At 48.8% G+C, this 26,086-nt stretch overlaps 1 long non-coding RNA gene across 2 annotated transcripts in view; it reads right to left on the minus strand.

Annotated features, from left to right (window-relative positions):
- Nucleotides 1–672: 672 nt before the first annotated feature.
- Nucleotides 673–26,086, minus strand: part of LOC107537177 (uncharacterized) — a 42,482-nt gene continuing 17,068 nt past the window's right edge. Inside the window, exons 3-4 of one of the 2 annotated variants that reach the window (XR_015716105.1) lie at nt 1,996–2,191; nt 673–1,148 (exon numbers count right to left, since the gene is read on the minus strand). This is a non-coding gene — a long non-coding RNA (uncharacterized LOC107537177). Of the gene's footprint in view, nt 1,149–1,995; nt 2,192–18,829; nt 19,220–26,086 lie in introns of those variants that run through there. The other variant, XR_001603211.2, reaches the window with a different exon arrangement.

Here is a 26,086-nt window from a genome sequence, read left to right on the forward strand (position 1 = left end):
CGGGGCACATGCCCGGGTTGCGGGCTCGATCCCCAGCGGGGGCCGTGCAGGGGGGAGCCCAGCGACGTTTCTCTCTCACTGATGCTTCTGCCTTTCTCTCCCTCTCCCTTCCTCTTTCTCTGAAATCGATTTTAAAAAAACCCAAAAAACCAAATGCCTCAGGAGCAGAAATGCCTGCCAAGTACACGGGGCAAATGAGGACTGTGTACAAAAGCGCAGGGCTTAATAGCGTTCCTGTAAGTCCAGTTAATTTATTGAGAAATCTCAGTTTAATGCGAAAGATAAGTGGTGGGTGGTGGGGGAGATGTCCTCCTAGCAGCTCAGGCAACTTCCAGGCCTGCTCTGCAAATGCTGTGCGCGCGTGTGCGTGCATGTGCGTGTGTGCATGCGTGTGTGCCTGTGTGCACGCATGTGTGAGATAAACACTTAGTCGTCGGGGTACACATGGCGGCATCCCTCGGGGAACCCCCAGGGCTTGCTGACGTTCTCTCTAAACTGCCACATCATAAGTACTTCGGTTTTCAAGGAAACACAGCCAGACTCATTGATCCCCCAGTAAAGCTGATTTATTCTTCAAGGACCAGGGTAAATACCACGGCTTTAATCAGCTCTAGGAAAACAGCCCCCCCAACCCCCCAGCGTCTGAGGCAGGGCAAGGCCCACTCTGAGCAGATAGATTTCAGTGGAAGTAATTACAAGCTGCAACATAATTTCCTTAGAACGACACCCATGCTAGACAAACACTTATTTGTGGTCGTGGAGCGGGTAAGGTTACCATAAAAATAGCAGCGCACCTTGTAATAGCGCCGCATGCCGTAATTTACCTTCGCTGTGTCTGAAGTGTCGTGCCTTGTTCCAGACTTAATATTTAGTAACTAACAATTTAATGTACAAATCCCCAGCGAAGAAGCAGAATAATTAGGAGAGGCAGGCTCCCCCCTTTTTACATGAAAAAATTACGGTGGACCAGTCAACATGCCTGAGGACTGTGCAGAACAGAGAAGTGATTTTTAGTGACCAAAATCGCAGGGCGGTTCTCAAATACGTCTTATAAGACACGCAGAGGTGCGGAAGGGATGCGATGGCCCGTAAACGACGACGACAGTAAATGCCATGAGGACACCCTTCGTTCGATGGATGCGTGTCCTCTGGAAACAGAATTAAAACGTAATATAAGAAAAAGGCAGTCAAGTCCATCACGCGTCTTTCCTGCCCCCCAAGGAAATGTGGTGGCAGAATATGGTCCTTTCCGACTTACAGTTTAAAGAAAAGTGAGCACTGGGGCAATCGCCGTTCTCTTCTCTCACCACCCAAAATAAGTCTCTCATGAAACACCAACAATAACAAAACAGTCAGCAACCACCAAGGCACTTCCCAGGCTGCGGGAATCCCGGAGCTCTCGGGGTTGACGAAATGGCGGGTAATGGAGCCAGAGTCCCCCCGGGGTTCGGCATTTTTTGGTAACGCCCTGGAAACATTCCCTGTCCTTTGAGCAGTTTATTTAAACCCTCTGACACCAGCTTACAGCAGAGCAAAAGGAAAGGCAGGGTCCCGGGGGCGGCTGGGCCCCAACGTCCGAGCTCGAGAGACCCCCCGGGACAAGAGCCGTGTCTGTCCGTTCACGTGAGATCTGCCAGGTGGGTCACCAAAGTGGCACTGGATGCACTTTTTTCAAGCGATGACGTGACCTATGCACGTGTTGGGGACCAAACCTAGATAACAGAGACCAAGTCCACACAGTCTAGTCCCAGCGTTCATCGTCCTGGTGAAAAACTGGACGCGGGAAATGCGGGAACCTTGTTCTGATCACAGGGCCCAGCTCCCCGACGTCGGGGGGAAGGGAAGGACCGGAGGAAGGAAAGGAGGGAAAAAGGCAAAAATGCCTGCAGGCAGGGAAACGGTTGGTGTGGTCGCACAAGGAGATGGATCTGAGATGTCCCTCCGCGAGTTACAGCACCGGGGAAATAAACGTGCCCCGTGAAATGTTAAACTCACCTTCGGTCCCCAGGCGCAGGGACTGGCCTCCAGGCCCCAGGGCCCGGGCCCCCCGCTTCGCGAGACAGGCGCCCTCGGTGCTGTGACCGTCCTCAGGGTGCAGACGGGCAGCCTGGGGCTGGCAGATGGCACGTGGGTGCTAGGCCCGGGGTCTGAACTCGGGCCGGTTCTGTTCAATAAGCTTTATGCCACAGGCCTGACAGTAGAAGGAAATATTATTTACAACACTGAATTAGAAGAGTTCGCGAAACAGGGGGTCCTATTCTTTCTCTAAAGCCTGCGGCTACATTTCAGTGCTTTGTGCGGTCCGCCCCGTGCTCACACGTCTCTGGAGACACCACCGAGAGGTTTTGGAAGGTCTTTTGCTTAAATTAGGGGCACCGCGTCCTCAAACACCGGCTTGCTTGTTGCTCAACTAATATTTTCGTATTTGGGTAAAGTACACTTTTATAAAAATGCCCACGATTCCCTCTTGAAGCAGCCTGTGATTTCTTGACTGAATTTCATTTACTGTTCTGCTCTGTGCCACCGGCCCGGCTGCCCAACCAGGCAGCGGCCATGGGCAGCTTCAATGGATTCTTTCTGATGTCCCAAAATAAATCAAATTATACAGCAAGCGGGGATATCGCTAAAGTCTATGTAAATAAAGATATATAAAAAAATTAAATATAGCCTGTCATTTTCCTGTGACTATTGAAAGTAAAACCATTCATGTTGCTCCAAATAAAACTACCGAGTGTCGCAATTTTTTCTAAGAGGGTGGCAACCAAGAATGAACACTTTTTAACAGGGAGAGAAAAGGTCTTTTGAAGACCTGCTCAGCTTATTCCCCAGGATTCCTCTTTGCTTTACCGTACCCCAGACCCGCTCGGGACGGTGACAGGGCTCCCTTTCATCCCCGTGCGCCGCCGAGGGGACTTCAAAGCGGCCCGTCCAGCGGCGTGGGGCGGCCTGGAAAGGTCTGCGGCGCGCGATGGGCGCTGCTCAGTGTGGGGCTCGGAAAAGCGTTCAAACAGAGCGGCCACGGCGGAGCGTCTCAAAGCCTTTTTGTTCTTCGTTTCTTTACGAATCCGAGCAGGATTCCTCAAGGAGCCGTCTCTGGGACTCTGGAGTCTTCCTTCTGCGCCTGTCCCTGCCCAGCTTCCCATCAGCTGCCCGAGTCCCCGGAAAACGCCCGCCTCAGGCCCCCCGTCTTCAGCCCGGCCCGACCACCACGGGCCACTAACCCCCTGAGACCTGCAGTTTATACCGTGTAGAGCCCTGCTCAAAAGAACAACTGTCCCCCCATAAATAAATCCAGGGTCAGTGTCCTGGGAGGAGGAATTTTCCTGTTGGCCAAACTGGTCAATAGTCCGTCTCTCCTCTCCCCTCCAAAGCAAGACCCCACAAACCGTGATCACATAGTCACTGGTTTAAATCCTGTAACTGCTTCCAGGGTAGGCTCTTCCTGGAATTTTCTGTATCGATGAGTTCTTTTTTTTTTTAAATCATTTTTGTGGTTCTCTTGTCTGGTTTATTTCACTTAGCGTGACGCCCTCATGGTCCAGCCATGTTGTCGCAAACGGTGGGATTTCTCTTTTATGGACGAATAATATTCCATTTTCTATACATATTATATATATATATTCTACATCCATTATGTATTAAGTGAAGTAAGTCAGAAAAAGCTAAGGACCAGATGATTTCACTCATATATGGGATATAAAAATGAAACCCGTGGACACAAACAACAGTGTGGTGGTTGCCAGAGGAAGGGGTTGGGGCGTGGGGGGTGCGGGAGTCCCCCCGAGCTCATGAGCCCTTCCCTGACCCCACCCCAACGCCCCCAGCTCCCAGAGGGACCTGTCCTGTGCCTGCGCCCTTCCTTGCGTCACACCACCCCTTCCCCAAATGCAAATGGGCCTCTGCCATTGAATTCACACCCTGTATTGAATTTTTCAGTATTTACCTTCTTACTCTCTATTTCCCTTTAGTCCGTAAAGTGCTTGAGGTCAGGGATTATATACGGCTCATTTGTGTGAGTTTCACACCCTGAGCTCTAGAGTTTTGGTAATTCAGTACGTTTCCCCTAAAAGTTCATGGAATTTAAATTACCCCAGGAAGTTTGTCTGGTATGATAAAAAAAAAAAAAAAAAAAAAGAGGAATTACTTTTGTAAACTGTTATCAAAGACCAGTAAACCAGGTCTCAGTACGATTAGGTTTTAAAGGGTGACAAACAATATTTCTCTTTTAAAAATATGCTTTTCTACATGACCTCCACTAGGGCATTCACCTTGCCAGTGGCTCCCTGAAGGGCAGCCCCTCCGCCACTCCATCTACGTGGTTCGAGTAGATCCGACCCATCTCCTGACTCAAGGGTTGAGCAAAATCCAGACCTGTCCCTCCTCCTGCGCCCCAGCCCCAATTACTCATCGATCCGGCAGTGGCTCAGGGCTGCTCAGTTAGACGCCCCCGGGCTCCAGCAGGCCGAGCGAGGGAACGGGCTGGGCTCGCTTGCACCGGGACCGCTGGCTGCGCGTCCTCTGAAGCCCCAGGGGTCGCACACGCTCGGCTTTCAGGGGCTATGCCTCCTGCCATATGCACGCCAAAGGCTGTGACTGACACAGAGAAAGTCACAGCCGACGACCTGGACAGAAGAGCCCATGTCATGCAACTGCTGGATTTTGCTGGCTGGACAGGAGGAGCGTCTCTCCCGAGGACACCCGGCCTGGGAACGGCCTGGATTGGAACGATTTTAGCCGAACCACCCACCTACCTGGCCAGTCACAGTCTCCTTTTAGGAACTTGAATTGCGAAATAGAAACAGATAAACGAAAATCCCGACAGGGGCCCGGGATGCGAGGATGCATGCAGGACACCAGGGGTCACGGCAGGCCGGGGGGTCACGAGCAAGCCAGAGCGAAGCGGTAGGTAGCAGGCGCTCAGACAGAGACATGAAGGGGCCGTTCACAGAGGAAAATAAAAAGTCACAGTTGCTAACAAATGTCCCGGGTCCTCTTCAGTAGGTTATCTCATTTAATTTGGTCACCATTTTGCAAACATTCCTCCGTGTCTCCTGCATCCATTCCCTTCTTTCTTTCTTTCCTTGTTCATTTAATAAATGACTATTGAGCTCCTACCGTAGGCCAGGGGCGATTCTGTGCCACGAGAGTGTCGAGTTGTTGAAGGAAAAAACATCTGGCATCTTGACGTTTGTGCCGTGTCACCTTTGATCCCTAAAGGCCAGCGTGCGGCCTGGTTCGGTGGTTGTCACGACCCACTGCAGGCGCTGGACCAGGTCACGGGAGGGACAGGTGTGCGGTGGAGACCGACTGGGTGTCAGACGGTGTCCCGGTCCCCTTGAAGTTTTTACACTATTGTCGTGTAAACCTAGTAACACTTTAAATGGCGAAAATACTATTTTACTAAACCACACAACATAGCTAATCCATTTTTTTCTATCCATCTTCATGTAGTTTGCTTTTTTATGCAATCATAAAATTAAAGTGCAATTTTATAGGTTAATATGATGATTAACACACCCTACGGAAGGAACAGATGAGCTGTAGCCTCACGATAGGATATCCTAACCCCAGGGACATCTGGTTCCTTCGCTCACATCCCGACAGGCCCCTCTCTTCTGACGCATTCAGGTGAGATGCTTCTTTATTTCTCAATCAAATGAGAATAAAACATTCGTCTTAGTGCATCTCTCACTGGCCATTTTATATTACTTATGTTTTACTTTGAACAGGAGTCCTATCATGATTTGTTTGCTCATTTCCCCCCCTCTATTCCTGTTTTCACACATTTGGCTGAATTATTTCATTAAAAAGTACTGAATGGAATTACACAGATTTAGACATCTCCAAACATTTGCTGCCTGCAGCTGGGCTCGGCCAGCACGGACGAGCTTTCCAGAACTCACAGGGCTCGCTCACAGGCACACGCACACGCGCAAGCAGGGCGCTGGCATGAATGGCGCTATTCATGGGCAGAGGGGCCCGCGCCGCCCCTGAAAGGCCCGTTGTTCGCGCGGCGTATCCCCCACGCTGCCATCCGTCTGTGCGGGGCCGGGCCCGGGCCGAGGGTGCGCTGCGCTTGGGCTCCGACTCACTGTTCACCTCCCATGGCCACTTATTTCTGGGAAATGATAGTAGCTTGAATACGGAGTTTTCCCGTCCCGTGAAAATAAACAGCGTAGTTCGCACGCTTGCAGACAAGCTAAGAGCAGCAGCTAGAGCGGGGGCCTGACCGCGGAATTCCTCCTTCCTTCATTGAATACGTGGGTCCGAGACTCTTAAAACTGGGCCAGGTTTCTTCCTTGTGAAAATGCATTTGTTGTCAATATTTTGGAATTTTTGCAGAATGGGGAGAAATGTCATAGGCCATAGCACAATAATTCCACAACATGCCAATTTTTTCCCCTAAAAGACAACAAATGGGGTGTGACTTATCAAATGATTTTAAGACCTGAAGTAACATTTTAAAAGGGATTTTTACTTACATATTATGTAGGTGTTTTTTGAGTAGGTTTACTTTTTTTTTAAAAAAAAAAAAGGAAATGAAAGCTTTAGGCTGGAATATTTCCTCTAAATTTAACTTTGTTTTGTTTATCATTTTCTATTTCTCTGTCCACATTCTGACCGAGTATTAGTGAAGTAATAATCCAGGTTGTTGGGTTAAAAATTTAGAGCTCCAGTGGACGCATGGCTTTCCCTACCCACTGCAAGTACTTGCTCTGTACTTTCCCAAAGATTCTGTTTTAATGAGCATTTGCAATTGTTTCACCTACAAACATGCCAATTATTGATCTTTATGGACAATTATGATCATATTTTCAACAAATTTCATCACAATAATGCCACTGATCAAAACACGTTGATTTGCCAAATATTACTTGTTCTCAATGTTTAGAACTATGTCTTGAGACGTAAGGAATTTTCTCTGAGCAAACAAGGGGAAATTGGGTAATGATACAAAGAAATAAAAATGGACAGGGTGTTTTGAAACCACAAGTAAATTTGTATGATGAGAGTCCCTGATATATATGAACGTGGAATCCAGTTTCACACACTCTCTCACGCAGCCAAGAGACGTTTTATCCTGTTTTTCGACAACATAAATACAATCAATTCTTCAAAAAATATTTTGGTTAAGCTGGAATGTAAGAATAGAGGCTAAATTATTAGAAAAGTTTGCCAAATTCTGCCTCGTGGTAGGTATGAGCTGAATAGTTATGTAACATTTTCATTACTTAGCTAGTATTTCTGTTTTTAATATTTCACCTGATTTTGGAGTGATCCATTTGTTCCCAAAAGTTATCTGTTAAGCAGCAATGTTTCCTATGGAACACACGGCCGCGGGAGCCGCTGGCTCTGACTCATCCTGTGCCACGCAGCGGTGCCAGCCGGAGAGCTGGGCAGCCGTGGGCCAACGCGCAGAGCACCTCGAAGACGGAGACACCAGCTCAGCGACGGGACCTCAAAGAGGCGCCTCCCGCGTCCGCTATGCTCTTAATTCTACTTATAATTTTACATCTATTTAACGCACCCCCCCCTTTTAAAGGGGAGCGCATATTGCAACTTTCCCCTCCCAGACTCCTCGCCGTCTTTCAAGAGGATGTAAGACAGACAAGTTGTCTCTTTAATTCACGAGTCTTCGGAGGGAGAGAAGCTACGCCAAAGGCCTTTTTTGTTCACATATGGACCTGCTTTAGATGACAAGATCTTGGACTACAGGACGGAGCCTGATGCAATAATTGGTCGAGTCTCTGGCCATCCTGGGAGAGTGTATTTTGGTTGTGGGTTGATTGTGAGTTATTAGGGGCAAGAGGGTGAACTATGGAAAACTGTTCCTTTGATTGTACTCCAAAAAAAAATCATACCCTCTGGTACTCACACTACCTTTAAATCTGGACCCTGTGACTTTTCTGTTGCTCCGACCAATAGAAGGCAGGGAGAGAGAGGCTGTACCAGTCTCGTGCCTGAAGCTCCGGCATGGTAGCCTTTCCTTTCCCACTCACCCCGAGTTTCCATGAGAGAAGTTCAGCCCCCCTTCTGGAGAAACAATGGGGACTGTGGAGAGGCCATGTGGAAAGGGAGAGGCCTTGAAACTGTATGGAGATGAACCGAGAAGCCCAGATGACAGCCAGTGCAGAGATCTCGGACTACTGGCCTTAAACGAAGCCGGCCAGCCCCAGCTTTTGAAGCTTTCCTAGCTGAAGTTAAGACTTGGGACTAGAGAAGCCATCTCGGATCTTCACATCTCGCGTTTATCCCACGGAGCAGACTCAGGCTTTCCCTGCTGTGCCATGTCTGAACTCCTGATCCCCAGAACTGTGTGAAAATAAGAGTTACTGTTTTAAGCCATTGCATTTTGGGGTAGTTTGTTACACGGCAATAGGTAACCAAAATAACTAGGAATTTTCCCCCTTTGTAATGAGAAGGAAGATAGTATGGTGCATCTCAAGTGCAACGTAGTTAAGTAGTTCAACCTCAAGAGCCAACACTCCATTACGGCGTCATGACACTGTGGTTTTCGCATTGAGCTTCAGGTATTGCAGGGTAACTTCTGTGCCCATGTTTTCCTGTAATGTATTTTTAATATGCAATGTGATCAAGTGCATAAAATGTATTTCATTTTTAACAGAAGCATCTCAGCCAAAGAGAACAGAAAGCTTATTTTTCAGAAATCTGGTTCCACTCAGGGATTCCAACTTTCATTCTGCAAAGCCTTCTGGGAACACTTTTTCCTGGTATGCATTCCAGTAGTCGTCTTATTTCCTGTAGCTGTGTCAAAAGCAGCAACAGCAGCACGCAGGAATGGAGCAGGTTGCCTTATAATACACATACCATATGGCCGCAGAGTCTTCTCCCTCCGCTGGCTTGGACGTTACTGTGTGTGGTCAGGGTGCACGGGCCCTCTGATGACCATTCCTTGTGTGTGTCTGTATATGCTAATGTACAGTAAATAACACAGATGAGACCTTTCTTCTCAAATCCTGTCTTTCCGATTTTTCTGTGCCTGTGATACCCTGACGGCGCTTGTTAAAATCCCTGTTTGTGGCAGGCCAGTGGCATTCCAGCCCTAAGGATCCGAGGAGCAGCCTTGGCCGGTGGGGTTACGGAGGGGCCCCAGGGGCTCCGGCAGAATGAAGCAAGCGGAACGGAGGCCGAGTGTGAGGCGGGGGGAAGGATCCACGACGGCTCTCGGGTTGCTGGCTCAGGCAGCTGCCATTTACCCAAATGGAAGGGCCAGTGGGAAACGTATGAGTTTCAGGAAAATCTATATTATTTGTGTTGTTTACATTGACATTTGTCTGAAGAACTGATGTTTCATCTGAAGGTGTAAGCGAGGAACTAATTTCACCTCTAGTAGAAGAACCACCCAGAAAAATCCACGGTAGGAACTAGCCATTGACAGCCATATGCCTGTCAACTGTGTTCCGGCCTTAGAAGAAGAAAAAAAGACAAAAACAAAAATAAAAAAAACTTCTAGCACAAGGGCCCTGCTAGAGGGTCCCAGGTAACAAACTACGCTTACCACAGCCTGTGTTTCTGGACGCACCTTTGCCTATAAAAGCCTGAGCGAAGAACAGCAGCGAGCGGGGTCTTAAAGAAGTTTTTGTAGCACAATGAAAAAGAGACATTATCCCAGCCATTAAACCATTACAAATAAACACATGCTTCTGAAAATTATAACATGTGGGAAATAAAAGTTATTCTAGAAAATATTTATTTAGTCCATTGAAAAATAGCAAAGGAACGTGACTCCGTAAAAGAGCGACTGGATTCTTAAGGAAAGATTAACCTGAACAAGTAGGTAAAGTGGAATTGACAAGAACAATGCAATATTGAAAGAGAGGTTAAAATTAACAGCTAAGTTAAAGTCCACTCAGTAAATGAAAGAGTGGGGTATTGTCATGAAAACAGACACTCAGATCAACAGAACGGAGTCCAGAGATACAGCTGTTCATAGACGTGAACTACTGACAAAGGTGCCGCGGGGGTCGTCTCTCCCATCAGCATGTCCGCGCGGGAAAGAGGGAGACTGGGCCCTCATTTCACATCATACACAAAAGTCAACTGAAAATGAATTAAAGAGTTAAACGTAAGATCTGAAGCCACATTTTTAGAAGAGAACAGATGGGAAAAGCTCCTTGACTCTGGTCTTAGCAATAAATGTTTGGCTACCACACCAGAAGCACAGGCAAAAAAACCCCCAAAATAAACAAGTGGGACTATATCAAAGTAAAAAGCTATTCCAAAAAAACTGTTACAGCCATTATGGAAAACAGAATGAAGATTAATTAAAAATTAGAAACAGAACCACCATATGATACGGCAATCCCATTTCTGGGTATATATCCAAAGGTACACACACTCACACACCAGATTTCTCAGCCTTAAAAGAAGGAAATCTTGTCATTTGCGACAATATGGATGAACCTGGAGGGCATCATGCTACATAAAATAAGCCGGAAAGAGAAATATAAATGCTATACAGTATCACGTATATGTGGCATCTAAAAAATAGTCAAATTCACAGAAACAGAGTAGGAGAAAATGGAATATATTAGTCCAATGCACAGAATTTCAGTTAAAAGTTCTCAGGATCTAATGGTGATATGGTGGATAATTCTGTATTAACTTGGATTCTGCTAAGGGCAGGTCTTAAAAGTTCTCACACAAAAAAAGTTAAAAAAATATTTCTAAGTGAAATATTATTTAAGTCTAAGAATCAAAAGGACTAACTCCATGAGCCCAAGAAAAACAATGAACAAATGGTTCAAGATGAAGTGCGAGCACTGGGGGGGGGGGGGGCAGTTACCTGTGAAAGGACAGAAATGGGGCTGACCTCGGGGTTCTCTTCTGCGTAACCGAAAGCCAGGGGACAGCGCAGCAGTTTAATGAAGAGAGTGTGTGAGCTGAAAATCCCACATCAGTCACTGTGTTGTCCTGACACGAAAGCAACGAAAGACACTCCCAGTCTGCAAGGACTCGGAAGTCTTGCAGCCGAGCTCTCCCCTTGGCGGGGGCCACGCCGGGGATACAAACATCCACCTGAACGGGCCCGGGGAGCGGCGGGGCCGCCATCCACGGCGGGTGAGCGCGGGGAGCTTGAACCAGGGCAATCTCGGGGAAAACGGGCCGCGGGCCCGCTGCGCCCAGGGGCCCCTCCGAGTCGGGGAGGGAAAAGCCGTCGCCGCCGCAATTCAGACGGGGGCTCAGGAGAGCACCCCAGGGGGCAGGACCTGACCCACAGAGCGCGCCAGGCTCTGAAGTCTGAGACGAGTTTCTGGGAGGCCCCACGGACCAGGCTGGGACAGGGCTTGTCCTGCTCCGGAAACGGTGAGAGGAGGCGACGGGGGACAGGCAGAGAGAGTCCCTGCAGCGGAGAAAGGGCCGGGCCACGCGCTGGGCAGTGGGATCCCGCAAGGGAGCGGGTCTCTCCCACGGAGCGGGACCTCGAGCGCAGGGCTGGCGCAGGGGCGGGCCGGCCTCACTCAGCTTTGAGGAGCATGGGGGATCACATGGTCCTTCACGGGGGATCACATGGTCCTTCACGGGGGATCACATGGTCCTTCATGGGGGGATCACATGGTCCTTCATGGGGGATCACATGGTCCTTCATGGGGGGATCACATGGTCCTTCATGGGGGATCACATGGTCCTTCATGGGGGGATCACATGGTCCTTCATGGGGGATCACATGGTCCTTCATGGGGGATCACATGGTCCTTCATGGGGGGATCACATGGTCCTTCATGGGGGATCACATGGTCCTTCATGGGGGGATCACATGGTCCTTCATGGGGGATCACATGGTCCTTCATGGGGGGATCACATGGTCCTTCATGCGGGGATCACATGGTCCTTCATGGGGGGATCACATGGTCCTTCATGGGGGGATCACATGGTCCTTCATGGGGGGATCACATGGTCCTTCATGCGGGGATCACATGGTCCTTCATGGGGGATCACATGGTCCTTCATGGGGGGATCACATGGTCCTTCATGGGGGGATCACATGGTCCTTCATGGGGGGTTCACATGGTCCTTCATGGGAGGATCACATGGTCCTTCATGGGGGTTCACATGGTCCTTCATGGGAGGATCACATGGTCCTTCATGGGGGGATCACATGGTCCTTCATGCGGGGATCACATGGTCCTTCATGGGGGATCACATGGTCCTTCATGGGGGGTTCACATGGTCCTTCATGGGGGGATCACATGGTCCTTCATGGGGGGATCACATGGTCCTTCATGCGGGGATCGCATGGTCCTTCATGGGGGGATCACATGCTCCTTAGCAGCTTTTCCCTGACTCGCGTCACTCAGCGTGATCTCCTCGAGGTCCATCTCTGTTGCCCCGAACGGCAGCATTTAATCTTTTCCTGCGGCTGAGTCGTGTCCCGCTGTCTACACAGGGTGCGGCCAGAGCAGGTTTACGGTCGCCGGTGTGGAAAACGCGGTAATAAGTGAACACAAGACTAGGCTCTGTCCCCCTTACTCAGAGCTGCACCCCTGCTTCGGCCCCACCGTGTAGGCACTGTACCCCCTTCACCCATTTATCTACCCAGTTTCACTCATCGGGATATAAAACCAAAAGCAACAAATGAACATGCACAGACACAGACGACGGTGTGGGCGCTGCCCGCGGGAAGGAGGGCGGGGGGTAAAGGGTAACGGGTCCGATGCGGCGACGGGAGAAGGCTCGACTTCGGGCGGTGGGCACACAGAGCGAGGCACAGACGACGTGTCATGACTTCACCCACCAGTGCCACCCACATGCATTCACCGTAAAGAGGGAAAGGAAAGGCTGGGCAGCGGGGTGGGGCTGCCGGGCACTGCGGGTGGGGACACGAGACGCTATGAAGCGCCCGCCGCGGGAGGAGCGAGCCCGGGCTGCGCGCCCAGCGCGGTGACTGCCGTCGATCCGCCGTGTCCCATGCACGAAAGCCGCTGGGGGAGCAGACGGCACACGCTGTCATCACGGAAGAGAAATGGCAGTTACGGGCGGGGGCCTTCGCCAACCCGCTGTGCCCCTCACTCACAGCGGGCGAGTCCTGCACGATCGCCCACCGGCCCCCGCTCGCCCCGGTTTAACGCAGGCTCAGCTCCGAGCGGTGTCCCCCACGGGGACCTTGGGGAGCCGCAGTCCCCGGCCCGTGAGTGTTCAGACGACTGACTGCTGAGTTTTTACTTGAAGCACGGTCGGCGGCCGCAGGACCCTTGGCTCAGGCCCTCCCTGGCCTGTCCGGGAAATAGCGCTGCACCGTCTCCTGACGCCGGACGCTGCACGGGAAACATGAAGTCTGGCTGCTCCGCTTTCGCCTCTTCCGTGCCTTGATAACTTGGCCTGACTTTGCAGAGGATTCTTTCGTGACTTAAGGGCTGACGCCTTATCAAAACGCATCTTAGTCTCCATCCCTGTGGCGGGAGGTGCCCTGGCGAACGACGCGTCCCTCAAAGCTGCACCCCGGGCCTTCTTCTGTGACGGGGATGTTTTCTGGAATTACACGTTTCCACACTCTGTGCCACTATTTTGGCTTTCTTCTTAGGGAACTCCAATTATGTATATTTGATCTCCTTTGCCTTTCTCGTGTATCTAACTGCTCCCTTTAATCTTTTTTAGCTCCTCTGTATTTCCATTTTATTTTGATCACTTCTGTCATTCTACACTCGAGATCCCCCTCTGCACTGTCTTCCGCGTTTCTGCTGCCTTGTGCTCCTTCCAATTTCGTCGTTTTCAGCTTTTCTCGTCTCCTCTGCGCCCCCGTTTGCCAGCGCGCTTCCCTGCCTCCTGCTCCAGCGCCCATTTTCCTGCGCCCCTGTGTTGTCGCTCTGGGGTCTTCCTCCAGGGAAGTGGCTTCATTTCTCTGTAGTTCCAGCTCGTGATCACCTGTTTGGCCGGAACTTTCACCTGCTCTTTGGTGCTCTGGTTCTGCGGTGTCCCTTGGGGACACGGCCCTCGCTTCGTTTCCTCCCGGAGTCGGCGTGGCCCTGGCCCGGCCCCACCTGTGGGCTCCTGCGGGAGGAACGAGCCGTCTCCTGGGCTCCTGCGGGAGCCGCCTTTGGGGCGCCGCTGCACCGGCTGCCCCAGGGCGCACCCCACTCTCCCTTCCCCCCTGTGCGTCTCCCCCGCGCTCTGGCCCGTGTGGCTGTCCCTCCCCACTCTGTCCTCCCCAGGACTCTCGCTTCCCGTTGGTCTTTCCCTGTGGCTCCCGGCCCCGTGTTAGTGTCTTTCTCCTGAGTGTCGCCGCCCTACAGGCCCTTCAGGTGTAGGCCGATCTTAGTTGTTTTTAGCAGACTTCACACTTAAAAAAAAAAAAATCTATGGGGCATGTCTGCTTTCTAGTTTCAACATAAAATTGTAGAGTTATTTGACTTGTTTTTATATCTTGGAGAAAAAATGGGAAATACTTCAAGCCCTCACTTACTAGAAGAATTCCGTTTTTACTTTTGAAATGCAATTGTTCATTAAAAAATAGGCCTCTAAGTTGAGCAGCTTGTGATAAAATTTTCTTGCACTCTGTGAGCTCTCTTCATCTTCAGGACCGTTTCTTCCCTAATTTCTTCCTGATAAGATATTTTAGAAATCACCTTCTGCTCCATGGCCTGGGTTCTCCCTTCAGAGACACTGTCCTTTATTGGGTCATCTCTTCTTGGACACTCTTACCTTTTTTATAGCATGCATGTATTGCACTTGTCTCAACCCTGTCCTTCACACCAGTATTTTAATTTTCAGTATGTTTGATGCTGTGTCTTGTTGTTTTTAATTCACTTATTCAGGTCATAATAATGTTATCTGTAGCCTCAATTCATCTCTTGACTTATGCAAGGGACGCTGTGATGCACCACCCAGATGGCCCCTTGGCGACCGAGGGGCTCGGCTGACAGGAGAGCTGGCTGACGATAGCTCACAACTAACTTTCTAAGCACAGCCTTGGGCCTAGGGGAGCTTTTTCAAACAAAGGTACATGCCTCCCTCCTCAAGAACAGTCCATGGCAAACGACTGGCCCATGGGAGCCACGCACCACCTCGACCTCCTCGCCACAGGTCAGAACTTCAAACGGCCATTCCGACTCCAGAACTCCCCGTAGGAGCGGCTGAGACCCCGAAGCCACCTCACTGCAGTCCAGCCGCTCCCTCCCCCAGTCCTGCTCTGCCTGTTCCCCAATGTACCACGTCCCTAAGAGGATCTGCGGCAGGTTCCAGGGGACCACCCATCCTTTATGCTCTTCCAACCTGGGCGACACCCTCGCCGGTGGTAAGTGGACAACCTCCGGCTCCTCATATGCTGAACTGGTGTCACTGTTAAAGTGCGGAGGGCGGTGGACTGGGAGGGGACGCAGATGAAGGGGCGGCCGCAGCAGTTCGGGGTCCCGGGGTCTGGGCGGGGCAGTGGAGCAGCATGTACAGGGCTAGAGAGCAGGTGAGTATCGCCGGGCGGCATCGATGCCCAAGGGAGAGACGACAAAAGGCTCGCGGCTGTGAGCCGCCAGTTGAAGGCAAAGTGCGACTCGAGAGCCTTGTTGGCATCATATGAAGAGTCTCTTATTTACTGTCATCAAACGCAAAAAAAAAAAAAAAAAAAATGCCATGGAGGAGGCCTAGACGTTAATTATAAGGGTAGCAGAGTTCAAGGGAAGTTTGCATTGTCAGATCCGGCCAGTGTGTTATGCCAAGGTCAGGTCCATAATTAGAGGGATGGAGGGCTCTGAGATGTGGACAGAACTCGCTGGACTGATACAGCTGAATGCTCTGACCCTCCAATTCCTCCGAAATATCCTGTAGAAGTGCTGACTCCTCCCAATAAGGCCCGAGTCTTCCATGTTAAAGATGATACAGAAAACTTTGTCCTGCAAAACGACATGGCCCCACCTCTCCTTTGGCTCATCAGATCAATAATTTGGGTCAAGTCACCCAGCTGGGGAAGTACCAGGCCTGATAGAGGAGGAAGGGGAACCGTAAGCCAATGTATGTCATGGACCAAGGACAGAATGTAAAGTTGGAGGAAGCATAGCTTTTTGAACTGGGAGCAATTTCCTGAGACGCAGGAGAAAATTCCTGGGCAAGAACTATGGGAGCTATGCTAGTGCACTGCTTGGATGGCTCTTCTCATAACTTCTGTATTCAATAGGAAAAAAAATAGAAAAGATCCAAAAACCACAGTAAACAAGTTTGATAGTGTGGGTATGTAGGGCACCCAACAGGAGGAAAAAACAATGTTTTTTAACGCTCAAGTAGTTACAAAACTTGATGACAATCTGGGAAAGAAGAAAGTTTCAACATATTTTTAAAAACTCACAATCTATAATATAGTGAAGTTTTAAACCGGTAATCTAAGCAAAAAATCAAAACCTCATAAGCATATTTTAAAAATCAAAACCTCATAAGCATATTTTAAAAACTCATGTCCACAGAAGAATTAATAACTAACAGGCTGCATATCAAAACATCAAAAAAAAAAAATGAATACATTTTTTGTATGAATGAATACATTAAAAATGAGAGGAGGCACAGATGGTATAGAAATTGAAAAGACTAAGATGATGTGAGTGAAAGACATCATTGAAAAACTTCTAGACAGAATTGTCCCAGAAGAAATAAAAACTCTGAACAGTCCTTTGCCCAGAATAAACACTGAGTCTGCAGTAAATCTGCTCACAAAGACAGGAGCCTTAAGAGCCGAATGTAAAAGGGATGCATAACTGCGGAATTCACGAGCAATTCCAGGCTGTTTTGTTTCTTTAATCCATGTCTGGGCAAGTTCCTTAGCTGATCGGCACATCGCTGTTCTCACCTATAACATGAGAATGATAACACTGCCCACCTCCTGACGTCGCTATGGGGGTTAAGTGAATTAGTGCACGTGAAATGCTTTAGGAGAGCCTGGCACACAGGAAACACTTTTGTTTATCATCATCGGTATCATTATAGAAAAATCTTAATACCAGTAAATGACAAGAAAAGTACAGGAGAGAAATAATATAAGCTCATCTCATTAATAAACATGGGTACCAAAAAATACCACCTAAATAAAATGTGGTAAAAGCCTGTGATAGCACCATTAGTATCAGCTCTGTGAAATCAGGGGTTCACAACTGTGAGGAAGGGTGTGCCTGCTGGGCGTTCCTGGACGCCTACTGTCCGGTCTCGGGCTGCCCGGGTCCTGCGTGTAGAGCGGTGCCGCCCGGGCAGAGTCGCCCACTGCAGCCTAAACCCCAGAGGGAATGGTCCCGAGGTCTGTGGTTCAAGGACAGTGAAAGGTCCCAGTATTCTCTCAGACTAACCTCCCCAAATAGCCGCCAATGAAACAGAAAATTCTTGAATCATGTCTTTATACCACATATAAAAATCAATTCCAGGGAGGTTAATGACTTCAAGTAAAAGGCGAAATTATAAAGAGAGAATGTCTTCATTATCTCAGGGTAAGGAAGGATTTTTTAAATGAGGTTAAAAGCACTATTAGCCTTAAAACTTTAGGTTGATAAATTGAATGATGTTAAAATTAACACCTTCTGCTCCACATAAGAGATTTAGAAAGCAAAAACACAACAGAAGAGAAAATATTTGCAACGTGTATAAATTAACTTTTTAGTGAATAAAAAGAAATAAAAGATACAGTATGTTAGTCTATCAAGATTAGAAAGCAGGTGTTTCTAAAGCATTGTGTTTTATGTTATAAAAAAATTCCTTCCCTGTGACTTATTTCTGTAAATGTAGAGAAGACATTGTAGGAACTTTATGACTTAACAGTCAGTCAGGGGTTTTCTTTTCCTTTCCGTTCTTTTTTAAGAAAAATTAATTAATGTATTTATTGGCTAGAAAGTTGCTTTCAGGGGGAAGCGGAGGGGGGGACGGGGGGATAAATGGTGGTGGGAGGAGACCTGACCTGGGGTGGTGCACACACAATACAGTGTACAGACGATGTGTTGTAAAGTTGTGCACCTGAAACCTGTATAGTTTTATTAACCAGTGTTACCCCAGGAAATTCAGTAAAAAGGTAAAAAAAAAAGCTGCTTTCAATATGATACAATAACGTGTTTTGAGATAACAGTGAAAACAAAGGTAGGATATGGGAACTGAATGCTACTGCTCGCCAACTTATGTGCCACTGTGACTTTTCAAGAACATCGGTTTGCTCGTGGGCAGAGACCTGTGAGTGGAAGACCATGAAAGAGCCGTGCTCCTGTGGATTCATCCTCGCCAATCACTGCGACAATAACAGATTCCAATTTATGAATTCAAAATCTCTCCGTTACGCCGCAGCGTTAAGTAAATAATCGGCCTCCGTAAACGCGGTGACAACCCTGCAGCTGCCCCCCGGCTGCCACTCCTGGCGGGACAGGAGCGAGCGTGTTCCTGGGGCCGACCGACAGGCTGCAGCAGAAGCTTGTGTGAATAACAGCATTCGGGTTCTTCTGGCTGAACGGAAAGAAAAATATGAGTGTTGGCTCTGGCAGTTACCAGCATCTGCTCGGCCACCGGTCCTCCGCGAGGGGGGGGCCAGCGTGGCCGCGGAGCTCACTGTGGACGCGGGGCCAGCGGCGTCCCCCGGCCCTCGGCGTGGGGAAGGCGCCCGAGGGGACCGTGTCCCACCGCGCGCCGCGACTGCTGCCTGCGTCTGAGCCTGCGTCGTGGCTCTCTTCACAATCGGGACTCTGTACTTCATTTCATTTTTAAAATTTTATTTAAAATTGTTAATGTTGCCCGGCCAGTGTGCCCCAGTTGTCCCAGGCACCGGGAGGCTGCCGGCTGGATTCCGGGCCCGGGCACAGGCCCGGGTTGAAGGCTTGGTCCCCAGGAGGGGGCGTGCAGGAGGCAGCCGACTGGTGGTGCTCTGTCACTGATGTTTCTCTCTCCCTCCCTCCCTTCCTCTCTCTCTCTAAAAATCAATAAAAAACATATTAAATTTTTTTTTAAATTGGAATGTTGACATTAAGCTACAAGATTTTTAAAAAGCACAATTTTAATCGCAGAAGATTAAGTGAAAGGGGTGATCCTTTCAATACTTATTGCAAAGCTCAAAGGCAGTACCTTTGCCTCCACCCAATGATCGCAGCAGGTGAGAACGCACGGGGAGATCTGGTCCCGGGGTCGCTGATGGACGCCGAGAGCACCAGCCCATCACACAGCTGTAGGAATCCTCAGTCTCCTATTGTCAGAGGCGACGGTCCAGCCAAAGACCAGGTTCATCTTCATTTTCCAACAAAGTCTATCCTGTGAAGATCTAATAAGCAAACAAGAGATGTCCTCAAGTGGCTCTGAATGCTAAAAAATGGAAATGACTGAAGGCATTACCGTCAACTGGCTGGAGCAGGCGCCTGGTTTACTCCCAGACCAGGTCAGATAAGGTGATGTTTCCTTTGAGGAGTGGCGCTGCTGTGCACCCTACTGCTGTCATTTAAACACTCTTCAGTCCGCGACTGTCCCCGGAGGATGCCACTGAGGGTTCAAAAGGGGCTGCAGGCTTCGTGTGGTCCCTCCCACAGACCCAGTTGTTTGTGTAAAATAACTGACTTGCCAAAGGCTCCCACCCAAAGATTCTGATTTCCATTTACAAACAGCCTATTCCATTTTTTTCCAAGAATAAAATATTCATAATATTAGGAAAATATTTTTAATCAAAGCAGTACATAGTTCAAGTAAAAATAAGCATTTAAAATTATACCTGGTACCATGCAACAGAGCCATTTTCTGGCAATAAATATATCTTATCTCATGACTGTAAAAATATTCCAAAGAGGAGAAGATTAAAATGTTGTTAGGAAAAAATTATGGAGGCACAGAAATGTCAAATGAAGAAATTCATTCAAAACGTAATCTCCCCATGTATAATTAGTTCAAAATTATACATGGCATTACTTGAATACTCATTGACTTGAGGCTGGATGAAAGTTACAGGAAGTACAGAGAAAGGAGCCCACGTCTTACCGTCTACGACTCATCCTTGTCAAAGACCATGGATGCTGATAAAAAGAGTGAATACTTATATCTTTAAGTCACATGCTGCAGTCATCTAAATAATTTGATCAAACATAAATATATCACCTATGAAGTAGTTTTATTTAAGTGCCCTGTAATTTTCGCAACTGCATTTAACTATTCACTCGCATACTGCTGGATCTTATAGAAGAAATAACTCACAAAAGTAAAATAAAGAGACTTAACAAAGTAGTTAATTTAACTCTCAGAACTGATTCTATCCGATCCTGCAAAAATACAGCTTTACCAAGCCTGGGATTGATTTCAGTACGTTAGCCCTTCACCTGGTTCCTAAACTTCCATCTCAGCTCCTTGGTACCCAAATATGACTCAGCTGCACCAACGTTTACTTGCTGTGCCCAGATTCCAGAACAGGAGAAACCATTCCCTTTGTTCTCAGAGGGTTTTTCCCGCAGTCAGGAAAGCCAACCTGCACCGACGAGCCGCGCAGTACCTCGACGCGCTCTAATCAGAGTTGTAAAAGCGGGGTGACAATATTTAACAACGGTTTGGCTCATCACTGCCTCGGGGTAGCGGACGCCGTGTCCCTAGGAGAGGGCAGAGCACGTCCCAAGCGCAGTGGACAGCCAGGAGCGTGATGGCCTGTTCGCTCACCAGCGCACTTATGGACGCCTGTTTTAGGCCAGGTACTCTACCAAGAACTGAATGTACAACAGTAAATAAGAAATGAAGCCCCGCCATGGGAAACGATGTCGCGGACCAGACACAGCGTCCCCTTGCTTCCCTCGCTAGGCCTTCATCGATTCCCCACCCCACCCCCACCCCGCCTCCCGTCTAACCTGGCGCACGGCCAGGCGGGCTCATCACAGCGCCGCCGGCTTCTGGCTAAACCCTGGCTCCACATCACGCCTGGGACCCAAGCAACAGGACGAGCCCTGCTCTGGATCTTTCTGCTTAATTCGGTTTAAGGGTATGTCGGTTCAATTCCACCCTGACCTATAAAGTAAGTGTGCCAGAAATGATCGTTAAGTGGGTAACTCCACAGTGCTAAGAAAACGTGAAGTGCAGTCCCGAGCTGCCTCATGACATTTTGGCCCATGTCAAATGCTGATGGTGGCCCGCAGGTTCACAATGGAGCTGAAAAATTCCTGTCCCCTGGTGACAGTCACACGCAACGCATTACTCGCGTTTGTGGCGATGCTGAAGTAAACGAGCCCGCGGCCCGGCCCAGCGTATGGAAGCCAGCGCATAGCGCTCGGTGATGCAAACTACCGTGTTACTGGCCTGTGTATTTACTATACTGTGCTTTTTATTGCTATTTTAGAGCGTGCTCTTTTTACGTGTAAAGTGTGCTGTGAAACAGTGCACCGTGTTTCGCCAGCAGCGGCCTCTTATACATATAAAGAACTTAACACGAGTTTCAGTTACCTGGCTGTGAGAGATTTAGTCCACTGCACAGGTTAACTGAGGCCTACCTACCGTTTACATCTGAATCAGCACTGTTGGTAAACTTGGTGCTAGCAGGAGACTAGGGTGACCTGAATGCTACTGGAAAAGCCGGCACGTTGGATTGGGAGGCGTCTCCCCTTAACTGAAGAGCGCGTCAGGATACGCAGGAAGAGGCCAGTGAGCAAAGGAGAGGGCGCCCGCCCCCACGATCTGCCAGTCAGCTCTGCTGGTTATGCTGAGGTAGGTGCTGAGTTTACTTCACTTATTTTTTATTAGAATAGACCTTTGTAATCTGCATTTAGCGTTTGTCCCGCCCATTCTGCAGGACTGTCACCATCTTTGCTATTGCTCTTTTGGCCACACTGATATTAGTTTGGAGTTTTGAAAACTACCTTGTGGGCTCCAAGGTTTCAAACAGAGTTAGGGTTGGCTCTTAAACTCCTCTCCGCTCTTCTCAAGCTCAGCCCTGGGGGCTTTTTCTACCGCTCTTGAGATTTTAGCATTCACAGCTGCAAAGAGCCATCTGCGTAAAATGTCCAACGTCCCTACCAGCAAAGCAAAGGAAACGCCCCTTTATGTTTCCTTGAAACCTCCGACCACCATCTCTGAACCGTTCCTGTTCCCTGTTCCACAGTCTGGACTGAGGTTCAGGATATTCTTCAGAGCGTTCACGTCAGTTTTGTAGCCCACACCACCCTAAAATGGTGAAGGAGGGGGCTGTCTAGATGCCAAAGCACTGGGGTCTCAGGGGGCTTGTGGAAGCGTACCCCATGTGGCTTCACGGAAAGAAAGCCGCAGCCAAGGACTGAGATGCTGCGTTCAGTCGCCGTCTGTCCGAGCTGGTGGAGTACGGAGTTGGGTCACTCCAAGCATCTCTCTCGCCTAATGCCCCTCCTCCTGGCGTGAACCCCCACTCCCCCTCCTCCCCTGCTTCAGTGAGCTTTTAAAGTTCCAGCGGGTTGGAGGGAGGGGCTGTTTCCACTAGGTGGAGCCCACAGGGGAGTTTCCTCGGGAGCCCCGCCCGGGCCTGCTCCTGCTGGGCCCGAGCCACACTCCCTGGGTCGGCGCCTCCTCCAGCCAAGGACAGGTCTCCAAGGCACTGGGCCTTGGAATCAACATGGAAACAAATGTCCTAACCCACCCTCTGCGTGGTATTTAAAAAGCTGACCGGACCACGAGGCGGTTTGAAACGACTCAGACATTCAGCCACAGCACCGAACACCTTCTTTTTCAATGAAATTTGCTGGGGTGACACTGGTTAATAAAGCTGTACCGCTACCAAGGGTACAACTCTCTGATGCATCATCTGTGTATCACACGGCGTGCTTATGCTTCTGAGGCTCGAACAGCCCAGACTCTGAGGCGGTCAACCCACCTCTTCGCGGCTGGTGTTCCATGACCTCAGGTAATTTCCATTCCTTTGGCAGTGAGTTCTTTCCAAATGTCTCCTCAACCACCCAGGAGTTTCATCCCCTTCAAAAACCCTCAGTTTGCGAGAGTTTACCTTTTTTTTCATTGGAAGATCTGTCTTCCTTACTTCCAGTCATAACATTGCAGCCGTGTATAAAAATGACCTTCAAGTTTAGAGACTACGAAGTTTCCACAGACTGTGCCGGAGGTCTCCAACTCATTGGATTTGAACTTCTGTCGGAAATACAGTTTCAGTGTGATCCGTTACACAGATAATTGGGTGTTTATAGGTCTATAACACATATAAAGCAATACAGACACTTCCTATATGTGATGTAATCATGTATTCCCATCTTACTCTATTGTGCTTGGATGTTTTTAAAAATGCTTGTTGTACTAACTCAAAAGAATATATGCACCCCTGTGTTCATTGCAGCATTATTTGGAAGCAGCCTGTGTCCACCTAGATGAGTGGATAAAAAAGCTGTGGTGCATTTACACCGTGGAATATTCCGAGGCTGTAAAAAGAAGGAAACCTTGCCCTTCGTTACAGCACGGAGGGACCCGGAGAGCATTACGCTAAGTGCAATAAGCCAGTCAGAGGAGGACAAGTACCACAGGATCTCACTTATATATGGAATCTAATGAACTAAATAAACTAACAAGATAGAAAGAAACTCCAAGATACAGCAAACAGAATGACTGCTGTCAGAGGGGAGTGGGATTGGGGGCTGGGTGGAAAAGGTGAAGGGATTAAACAAAAAAACACAACAATTCATAGACACAGACAACAGAATGGCGATCACCAGAGGCAAAGGGGGTGGGAGCAGGCGAGCAGGGACGCCGACCGCCCTCGGGGCCGGTTCTCGCCGAGTTTACCCAAACCCAGGGATTCCTGCCGCCCCAGCCCTCGGTCTGGCAGCAAACGGCCATCTTCAGTCCCATTCCCAGCGACGCCTTCCGCTCCCACTGAAAACTCACTTCCGTCGCCTCCCTCTCTGAAATAATTCCACCTAAAACATGCTGCCTGTTTTTCTCTAGAATGTTCCTTCCCTGTGGAGACTCAGATCTTGAAAAATATAGTGAGGATTTCTGACTTTTAGGGAATGGGGTGAACATGGGGAGAGAAGACGCTTTATTGCTTCTTTATAAGTGTCCACAGCAGCAAAGAAACCTAAGATACTAGGGGGTGTGTGTGTGAAGAGAGAGACAGACAGACAGACAGAGGGAAAGAGAGAGGGCGAGGGAGAAGTTCTCATTACACATTCATTTTGAACCCTTACGCCAGCCCTCTTTGGAATGTAACCAAGTAACTCAGTGAGACGGCACAGGAAAAAAGCTGCACAAAGTCCTTGAAGTGCTTTACTTTCCCGCTGACTCATCAGAACAAATATGAGATGAAATTCTTATTGATTACCTTAATTTCTAAAAGTTTTGCACAGCCTATTGAATAAATACAAGATTAAAAAAACAATAGAGCACATACATTAAATACTAGGAGAATCACACAATTATACTATATTACCCCAGAAAGAAAAGACTGTTCATATTTTTTAAAGACTTACGGCACTTGGGATTTAATCAACTCTGCACCTGCGAGCCCTCAGAAGCGGACCTGGACTCGATCGGGACCACGGGAAACAGAAGGGCGGTGGGCCCTGCGCTCTCGCACGTCTGGGAAAAGCGCACTCATCCCACCAGCCAAGGGTCAGTAAGAGAATATGGGACGAGACGGGCAGAGGGATTCGAGGCCTCCTGACTAGGCAGGAATACGTCTGGTGACATCACATACAATGGAGAACGTAACACAAAACCCACCGAGGAGTGACGAGCGGCTCCCCTCTGCAGGGCGCACAGGCGGGCCTGGCCGTCCGGGGGGCCGTGGGCGGCGGCTGTGACCACCCGAGTGCAGCGGGGATCAGGGTGAGATGTAGGGATTGCCCAAATTTTTTCCTATTTCATCGATGGGGGGGACAGAGAAAGAGGGAGGGGGAGAGAGACTTTGAAAATCCAACACTCAGCAAACTAGGTGTATTAAACCGCGGCTTTTTGCTTGCCGCAGCCATTCCGATGATCTAATTGACTCCGGGTACATTTTTTCACCTGGTTTCTTTCATTTCTTGAGGTTAACTTTGTAGTGGCTTTTCCAAGTTTCTGTTTCAGCTTCAGTGTTTTTAAATAATCAGCGGTAAAAATATTAAAAAGCTATTTCGTTTTCCTACAGGCGAGCAAATGCTTGGGACGGCGTGTGGACCGCGCGGGCGAGCGCAGGAAGGCGGCGGGGGGGGAGAGGGACGGGGGCTTCCTCCAGTGCGGACCCTCCTCCGGGCCCCGGGGCGCCCGGCAGCGCCCACGCTCACCGGGCACACGCAGCAGCTGAGGGAATTCGGCGCCAGTCGACCTGCCTCCTGAGGAGGGAGAGAAGGTCTGCAGAGAGAAGGAAGGGAGGCGGGTGGGAAAGGCAGAGCCGCCCGGGGGAAGGGGCAGCCAGGAGGAAACGCGTGGACAGGGAACAGTGTCCTGCCGTTTTCGTTTCTACTCCTTTAATACTATGAAAGGCAAGGTTTCTGTCTCCAAATTAATAAAATAAGACGGTCACTGGTAGCTTCTTTCCCTTTTTAAATGTTATAAGCAACTAGCATCCTCTTAACTATTAATCAATCGATATTCCAACAGTATGTTTCAACAAATGAGGCTGCACCACTGAGTCCTACTGGCCCAAATAAATAAACAAACCTGATATAAGATCTCACACCTTATATAAAAATTAAGTAAAAATGGATCATAGTTTTAATTGGAAGATGTACAATTATAGAATTGAAAAGAAAATGAAGAGAAGTATCTTTGAGAATCCTAAGCAAAACCGCAGTCATCAAAAGAATGTAATCAATAAGCTAGACTTCATTAAAATTAAAGTGTTTTCTCTGCAGAAGACTCTGTGAAGCGTGTGAGGGGCCAGTTACGACCTGGAAGAAACTATTGGCAAAACACATATAAAGTAGCTTAAAAAAAATAAACAGTAAAACAAGATGAAAGCGATTCAGTCAGAAAATAGCAGAAGACATAAACAGACCTACCTTTCACCAAAGAAAATATACAGATAGTAAAAAGCACATAAAAATATGTTCAAAATCATGAGCCATGAGGGAAATAAAAATTAAGCCACAGTGGAATATCACTGCATACCTTCGAAACAGGTTACAATTTTAAAAATAGTTGTAATACCAAGTGCTGATGTTCACACACACACACTCACGCTAAATGGGCCTATGTCCCTCTTCGAAGTACCCAG

Source organism: Miniopterus natalensis, chromosome 19 (genome assembly GCF_054644295.1).
Source record: "Miniopterus natalensis isolate mMinNat1 chromosome 19, mMinNat1.hap1, whole genome shotgun sequence".
NCBI lineage: Eukaryota > Metazoa > Chordata > Mammalia > Chiroptera > Miniopteridae > Miniopterus > Miniopterus natalensis.